Raw genomic sequence first — 9897 nt, 5'->3', positions numbered from 1 at the left:
TATGTTGTAAACGTTAAGCCTATATTGGTGCTATTTTGAACGTTGAGCTGGTATTTTCCCAAAAACCTTAGGCCTATTTTGGTACCTTATCCCTTAAACCTTTGATCTTTTATTTGGACACATGAGCCTCTGGTCTTTTTTTTTTTATCTCATTAAGCTTTTGTTTGCCAAATTAGTTAGTTGTGAACATCTAATTCAATTAAAAATACATTTATTTTTTTCATCTGTTTTAAATTATATTTTTTTACAATTTCCTTATAGTCATATTTCGCATATTAAAAACTGTGAAAAATATGAACTTTGAACACATCTGAAATGAATAACATTCTGTTAACGGGGTTTTATATTCAAAGTTGATATTTTTGGACATCATGGGCTTAATGTGACTAAAAATAAAAGATCGGGAGCTTAATGTGATAAAAAAAAATTATCCAGGGTTTAATGTATATAAATAACAAAAATCAAGGTTTTAATGAACCAAGAAATGAAAAATTAGGGCTTTATAATACTTTGAATCTTCACTCTATGATTCTATTAAGCCTAAATCTAATGGTAAATGAGGAAATTTATTTAAGGCTTAATACATCATTTGCCCCCTGAACTTTTAAAGTGTCTCGATAGCCCCCTGAACTTGCATAAAATGTTCAGTTAGCCCTCTGAACTTGCACAAAATATAATCAATTGATCACTTGGTTGCAAAAAAGTAAGTTAAATGTGACAGATGTATTGCACGAGTATTAAAAAAAAGTAAAACGACCGAAATCGGGCTATATGGTTCATAAATTAGAGAAGACAAGTCGTATAATTGAGCAAGCAATAACTTCCATTTTAATATATTTTTGAATTATGTAATAACATTCTAAAATGCGTGGAATACATCTTCCGTATTTAATTTATTTTTTGCGACCGAGTGATCAATTGATTACATTTTATGCAAGTTCAGAGGGCTAACTGAACATTTTATGCAAGTTGAAGGAGCTATCGAGACACTTTGAAAGTTCAGGGGGGCAATCAATCTTTTTGAACAAATTCAAGAGGCAAATGATGTATTAAGCCTTTATTTAACAGTCAAGGTACATTTGAACACTACTGTTTCCAAGTAAATATTAAATGCTATTCCTTATTCTTTCCTTTTATAAAGGGAAGATGTTATACATTAAAGTTATGTTTGTTTTCCTGCTTTTTATTTCATATTTATCTTTTCACTTTGAAATATAGAGTTATAAGTATTTAGTTTGTAGCCTCGTGTTTATATTTTATATATAAAAAAGTAAAAAATGAGAGAATCTCGGATTTTTAGAAAATCAACCTTTCCCGATAACAAACAGAAATAAACCAAACGTACTCTAGATTAATTAAATAGGAAGCCTAGGAAATCAAAATAAATGAAATATGTTAGTTAGTAGTCCACCTCCATCACAATGTATTCACTTCCTTTGCCAAAAACAAATGGTACAAAATTGTATATTGTTTTTGCTTCTGCAACTATTTTTTCTATTGTTCACAATCACTGTTCAAAATCAAGGTGGTTTGCTGGAAACAGAGAGCAAAAGTCTTATGGCATCAGGAGGGAGATTTGAATACTCGTTTTTACCACTTTTTCGTCAATGGAAGACGAAAGCACAACAGTTTAACAGGGCTGAGGAATAATGAAGGAGAATGGATTGATGATAAAGATGGGATGGGGCATATTGCAATACAATATTTTGAATCAGTTTTCTCTGACAGTAATAGCGAATGGGGTGGAGTGGTAGATTTAATGCAACCACGCATCACTGAGCGGGATAATGAGCAATTATTGAAATCACTTACAAAACAGGAATTCAAGAAAGCATTATTTGATATGCATCCTGATAAGGCTCCAGGACCTGATGGATTTAATCCAGGATTTTATCAAAAATTCTGGGACATAATTGGGGATGACATCTTCAATGCTGGGTCAACATGGTTTGATCAAGGTATGTTCCCCTCTGAGCTTAACAATACTGTCATTACTCTCATTCCTAAGTGTGAGAATCCTGTTATTATGACTGAACTTCGTCCAATAGCACTGTGTAATGTCATACTTAGAATTTTCTCCAAAGTCTTAGCAAATAGGTTGAAGATTCTTTTACTTGGGATTATCTCTGAAAATCAATCTGCTTTTATTAAAGGGAGATCTATTCATGACAACGTTTTGATCGCATTTGAACTTATTCATAGCATTAACAGCAATGTTGCTAAAAAAATAGGAAATGTGGCACTAAAAATTGATATGAGTAAAGCATATGACAGGGTAGATTGGAATTATCTAAGAGAGGTAATGTTGAAGTTAGGTTTTGCAGATAAATGGGTTAATTTGATAATGCATTGTGTATCTTCTGTGCAATATATGGTTAGAATAAATGATCAGTTGGTTGGTCCAGTTTGCCCAAAAAGAGGGCTCCGCCAAGGTGATCCACTATCACCGTACTTATTTTTGCTTTGTGTGGAAGGATTGACGTCATTATTGGTGGCAGCTGAGAATAGGGGGTTACTGCATGGATGCCGAGTTAAGAGAGGGGCGCCTGCGATTTCACATTTGCTCTTTGCTGATGATGCATTTTTATTTTGCCAGGCTACCATATCTGAAATTAGAATGTTGAAAAAGTTACTCAGAACATATGAGTTAGCTTCAGGGCAAGCTATAAATTTTCAAAAATCTGGGATCATGTTCAGTAGGAATGTGGCAAATGACCTGGCTATGGGAATTTCTAGCATTTTGGGTATTACTAATCCGTTAAATACGGGAAGATATCTGGGTCTTCCATCGTTGGTGGGTAGAACGAAACGAGCAATCTTTGCACACTTCAGAGACAGGTTATGGCAGCGGCTACAACGATGGAGAGGGAAAGGAATATCAAAAGCTGGTAAAGCTACACTTATTCGAGCAGCAGGGCAAGCTATCCCAATCTATTTCATGAGTGTATTCTTGCTCCCTATATCGACAACTGAGGAATTACAACGAATGCTGAATTCATTTTGGTGGGGTAATAAAAAATCAGGTGAGAGAGGATTGAATTGGATGGCTTGGGATAGATTATGTGCTCCAAAATTGATAGGAGGATTGAGTTTCCGAAATTTCACGGCCTTTAATCTTGCTATGTTGGGAAAACAGGGATGGCGGTTATTTACCAATCCATCTTCGCTTGTTAGTAAAGTTTTCAAAGCTAAATATTATCCAAAAGGGGATTTTATGGGGGCCTAATTGGGGCATTCACCAAGTTTTATATGACGAAGTATCTGGAGTCCTCAACTAATCATTAAAGAAGGAGTTAGGTGGAAAATTGGAAATGGTCAATCAATAAATGTGTGGAGTGAGAGATGGTTGCGTGATGAAAAGGATGGCTTTATAAGAACTCCTATGGTGGAAGGGCTGGAGTATCTGAAAGTAAACGATTTGTTTATCCATAATTCCAGGGATTGGGATGAAGAGCTATTGGAGGAACTTTTCGAGCATAGAGATATTACAGAAATTCATAAATTATCTGTTGGTACTTTGACTAAGGAGGATCGGTTAATATGGCAATTCCATTCTTCAGGACGATATACAGTGAAAAGCGCTTATCGATTGGCTACAAAGTTGGAAGCAGGAGAAAGATTTCATGTTCAGGGAGCCTGAAAAAAATTATGGTATGCTGAAATTCCACACAAGGTTCGACACTTTGGCTGGCAGTTAGCACGCAATTATCTTCCAACAGGTGTAAATCTTCAATTTCGAGGGTTACAGGTATGTAGTAATTGAGTAATATGTAATGAACCTTGGGAGGATGGATGGCATCTGTTTATTGAATGTGCAGGAGCTATAAGAGTATGGCAAAAGACGGGACTTCTGGATCGAATTAATGCAGAGGCGGCGGTGGTTGAGAACTTGACAACATGGTTTCATAATATGATTAGAGCAACCCCAGAACAAATTGTGAAAACTTTTTTGATGCACCTCTGGAGTTTATGGAATGCTAGAAATATTCGTCTTTGGCAGTATGAGATTCGCACAACAGATCAGATAGTGGCTCAAGCTTGCACTGTATTGAACGATTGGTCAGAAGCTAATGCCTTGAAGAATCAGACTGGTATGGGAGAACATCAGATCGGAAATACATCAGCAGGAAATATTTCATATGCTGGTTGCACGGCTTGGCATACGCCACCAGAAGGATTTCTATCGTGTTGTGTTGATGCTGCATGTTTTAATGCTGATGGGCGTGCAGGGATGGGAGCAGCAGTACGAGATGCAAATGGGCAGTTTGTAATGGAAAGGTGTGCGGGTTTGTTATACTGTCCAACAATACGAGAATGTGAGGTCGAAGCTCTATTACAGGCTATGCAATGGTTAGAAGCTAATGGAATAAGGAATGTGGTTTTTGAGTCCGATGCTAAACAAGTGATTGATGCAATAAATTCCAGTTCTGTTGATGATTCTGAATTTGGGGATAGAATTATTCAAATACGATCGATTCTAATGTCAAATGACTCTTACTCAGTCAAATGGATACGGGGGCAAGCGAATGGGATGGCACATGTGTTAGCACAGTCTTCCCGTTTATCCACTTGCCCTTCTTTTTTTAATTTATTACCGAGTTCTGTTTCCGATTTATTGTTACAATATTGCCAAAATTTGGCCCATTAATGCATTGTCTGTTTGATTCAAAAAAAAAAATCAAGGTGGTTTGAATCATTTAGATCAGTTTAAATATTCGAAATAAAAAATCCATCCTGATTTTATTTGATTAGACTCTTTTGAAGTTTTTTTAACCGATTTTTAACCGTCTGGACGCCGTCTAAACGACGATAAACAAAATCATTTATTATTATTATTATTATTATTATTATTATTTACTTTATTATAATTCACTTTTAAACATGATCGCATGGTTATTCGTGAATTATGTTTATTATTTTTGAATATTTTGATTTATTTACGTTTTCTATTTATTTTCGTAATATGGTTTAAGACTGTAAGGACATTGTTTAATAAGTTTTGGTAAATTACATTATTAGTAAAAATTATATTTTATTTGTTTGACTTGTTTCCATGATATTGTTGTTGAAATGTTAATATTTACACATTTTAACAATATAAGTTACAAATATACATGTTTTTAGATAATTTAATACATATTTTAATTGAATTTATATAATAATTTTGTTGATTACAAATAAAAAATATAAAAATGCAAATATGATTAATCCCCTATTAATTCTCGACTAATCTCCAATTAATCCTTGATAGCAACCCAAATTATTCTTGAATAAGGAATAAGGGAAAATAAATAGAAATAATGACAAACCATTATTCCTTCTAAAAGAGATATTTATGCATGATTAATATGGAATTAATGACAATCATTGCAGGATTAATGCAGGGGTGAATATATAAATAACGAAGAAAAGGAAGGAGTTTCTAGCATTATGCCACATCACGTGGACCATGGCGAGATACGCCATAACGAGATACGCCCGATGAGAGCGAGTAGTCGAGACCCGCCATAGCTCTCAAGGAGAGCGTACATACGCCTTGACGGATCAAAGAATATGAAAAAGCGCCTTTATTACCATCCATGAATGGGAATAAATATAATTAAATGGCAATTAATAGCCATTAAAGGGGAATAAAGACTTGACTGTTCGAATACCTCAACTCTGAGGGTTTCAATGCTAAATGCTGGGATTAATGGAGAATTGATAGCAATTAAAGATGAGTAATGACACAACTCTTCACATGCTTCCCCATTAATGCTGAAGGTTACAGAAACCTATATAAATACCCAAGCTTCCTAGGATCAAAGGTACACTTACTGATTCTCTACTTTTGTGCTTACAGTTTATTCTCAGAAATATTACTGACTTTGGCATTGGAGTGTCCCCGACCGATCCCAACGGCGCCTCACAGGGAAGTGCTCTGATCAAGGATTTTTCCACAAGTTATCAATTGGTGCGGTGAGCGTGGATCTCTAACAAACAGAAGATCACAAAATCTTGATTGTATAGAGTTTCACAAAGAACAAAACAATGGAGTCAACGGAATAGAAATCACAATCTCAAACCTTGGCTCAATCAGTGCAAACAAATCTATCCAAATATATAGTTCTCCATATATTTGTGGGAAAGAGTTTTCTACATTAAATCTGGAATTTTATGATGAAAACGATAAGTTTCCTCCCCTTTCTTATTCCATTATTAATTAAAGAAAATTGAGATCCCTCACTCTTATAAAGTTCTATGAATATTATTACATGTTATTATGATAAATCTAATAAATTGTGAAAGATAAAGTAATAGACACAAATCTTTCATTAAATCTTGCATGCTCAATATGCCTTATATTTTTATGCATGACGAGTATAATATGTCATTATCATTGAATTAGTACAAACCCATGTATAAGACCCGTAATCTTGGGATTTACAAAAAAAAATCATTCATTCAATGTGATTTTGTCATTTGATAAAATATCATAAAAGGGCTCATGTAATTACAAATGATTTAGATCTGGTCGGTCTTTTGGATGAACATGCATATAACTATTAGAAAAAATTACAAAAATCATATTTGGTTTTTCCTTATACAATTCACCATCTATATATGGCTTTTCTCCTATATAGTACTTTTAATATCAGAAATTCATATTTTCGAATATTGTTTTGTCAAACAGTTATTTAATTTTCCTTTTTTACAAGGATGTGTCTATTCATATAAAAACTGTTTATTTGACATTGTTAGAATTTCTGTTACCAACACAAGAGACTTGAAAATATTGAGTTTATTTGTAATTACCCTGTAATTGTCCCTAACTATTAAGGCCATTATGGGCTGATGAATTACCAAATTGGATAAACAAAACTTTCATGTCCTGAGCTAACTACAAAATAGTGCAAGTGTCGGTTTCGGATCAGAACATTAATTTATGCAAAATTCTTAGGATATGTACATGAGAATTCCTTAAAGATTGGAGGATTGTATGTGAAGGTAGGTGAGAGTGGATTTTGAGTAATTTTCATTGCACTCCAAATTGGAGGAGAATCAGTACATGTATTTTTCTTCCAAAATTACCCTTTCTCTTTTATTTTATTCGTACAAATGAAATGATATAAGAGTAATTTTATATATAACTATATTATTAAATCATCACTTACATTTCTTTAATTACACCTCATTCAAATGAGGCTTTAATGATCTCTGAATGCCATTAATGTATGGATGCACAATATTAATTGCAAGTAAATAGCAACTATGTAAGATATCTTACCCAATATAGAATGTCATAACTTTTATGACGTTTAAAATATATATGCTATCTTGGATATTAATGCGCATTGAAATAAAAAAAGACATTATTCTTAAACCATTCTCATTATGGTTATTTATTAAGAATTCATTATGATATTCATGTGTAGTAGCAATCTTTATGGTTATGGCCGTTATACGTGATATTATTATTAAAACAAGCACGATTAAAATTCTATTATGAATTTGTTTGACATATAATATTTACTCGATTTTATCCTTTGATTAAGTTCATTCTAGAGTCAGGGACCAACGTGAAGGAATTATTAAGTTGATTCTAAGATGAACTAAAAATTCCATAAAAAGACATTGCATTATACATGATATTTGCCAACAATGTCAATGCAAACAGTCTTTTGCTATGAAGTATGTTCCATGGATCAAGCCACTGATCCCCAAGGTAAGTGAATATAGCTTTTATGCCTTACCACAATCTTTTAATAATGGACAGGGCCTGCCCCACTTCTGGAGTTCTTTCAGTGCTAACCCACAGGTACAAGGGAATTGCTAATAATGCAACTAGTGCCAACACTAGCATGAAAAATAAAGCTCAATCCAGAGAAGTGTATATTCAGAGTCACTTCAGAAAAATTCCTTGACTATGTCATTAGTAAAAAAGGAGTTAGAGCAAATCCAGATAAAGTAAAAAGCCCTGCGAGGAAAAAGGTGAAAAGAACGCCTAAATAAAAGTCATGCGAGGAAAAAGGTGAAAAGAGCGCCTAAATGAAAGCCCCACTATGGGTGAGAAAGATCCAGAGGTTGAACGGGTGGATCATCGTACTAGAAAGATTTTCAACAAGCATATCAAGGTATAAAACAATTCCTAGCAGAACCACCCTTGATGAGCAGACCAATCTGAAGGGGAGACCTGCATTTGTATCAATCTGTCATGGATAAAGCTATGTGCACCGTGGTTATTCAAGAAGAAGAAGGTCAGCAGTTCTCCATCTATTATGTTAGCAAAATGTTGAAGGATGCGGAGACAAGATATTCGAAGCTAAATAAAATGGCTCCCACGGTTGTGACAACATCCATCCGCGTTAAACCATAGCTCCAAGCATAACCTCAACATGATCGCGATCAAGATCAAGAGCCGGCTTCACCATCATGATTCAACATTGAACACACGAATGATGAGATTGAAAGGCGAGTGCATGCCGCTCTGGATAGACAAGAGAACAATGCAGAAAGATACGCCATCCAGTTAACAGGAATTCGCCATTCACAGCACGAATCATGGGGTACGAGGCGGAAAAAATGATTAAAGCTTCCAACTTGCCACAATATAAAAGAAAAGAATCAATATAAGCGGGACATTACATATCTCGAACCCAAAGGAGGGGAGTATGTAACCGTTGGAAGAAACGCCAAAGCGTACTACAGGTTGGCCACCACACTGAAGCTTGCTGGGAGCTGGCAAACTAGATAGCTTTGTCCAGAATAACAAATAACAAGACGACAAGCAGAAGACAGATCCCAAAAAGAAATTCAAAAGTGTCATTAATGTCATAGCAGATGGACTAGTGTATCAGCCACCCGTGGAAAAAGCAAAAATATCCGTTCTGGATAAAACATCCCTCAATTGCCCCTTTTGCAGAAACAAGTCCAGTAATCTCTCCACATACAGATGCATTGATAATTGAAGGATGGGAGATAAAATGAAGCGAGTAATGGTAGACACGGGCAGTTCTTGCAATGTCATCACCATAGGTGCATTCGCCAAACTAAAAGTTGATCCGATCCAAATAGAAACAACCATTGTTGACATCATGGGAGTGACAGATCACACTATCCAGACTAAGGACCAGGTAACTTTGGAATGCAAGCTAGCGGATGATGATCAAGCGTGGATTGGTGATCTGGAGTTCTCTATTATGAATGGACAATCAGCTTATAACATCATTCTTGGGCGGCCGTTCATCTCAGAGGTTGCAGCCCTAATTTCCATCTGTCGTATGGCAATGTACATTCCCACCAGCAAAGGAGGAATAATGATTAGCGGGAACCAAAAGGCAGTTCAAGGGACCTACTCGGCGTCGCTATCGATCCGCCCACAATTCAAAGATGACGAAGGTGAGGAAGATGAACTTGTCACTACAACTTTGGGCGACACAGAAACGCTCCTTATTGCTGATGGCAAGCGGGTGCGGATCACCAAAGGATTAAAACCTGAGATCAAGGAGGATGTTACGAAAGTTCTCATTGAGTCTGAAAGCCTATTTGCATAGGAGAATGAGATCCCACAGGAGTAAGCCTAGATGTGATTACTCATAAGTTAAACATCATTGAGGATGCGGTTCTAGTTGCTCAGAAAAGACGGAACCATAGGCCTAAAAATCAGTATTTTTACGTATTCTTATATGTGCATTAAACTGTTATAGTATCCTATATTTTATAATTTATTCTTTCTCGCCATACTTCTTATATTCATTTGCCTAGCTTTTATTCCTGATATACGCCCAGTGGCTGGCGAATGAAAAGTTCCACAGACGGATCAATTACCTCAAAGATAGGACAATTGATCCCCATCACGGGCGTATCCCCTTTCCACAAAGATAAGAAGCACAGACCCTCAGGAGCTTTCAAATGAGC

The sequence above is a fragment of the Euphorbia lathyris genome, chromosome 7, assembly GCF_963576675.1.
Source record: "Euphorbia lathyris chromosome 7, ddEupLath1.1, whole genome shotgun sequence".
Lineage (NCBI taxonomy): Eukaryota > Viridiplantae > Streptophyta > Magnoliopsida > Malpighiales > Euphorbiaceae > Euphorbia > Euphorbia lathyris.
The sequence above is the reverse complement of the archived record's forward strand: the minus strand, read 5'-3'. Positions refer to the sequence as shown.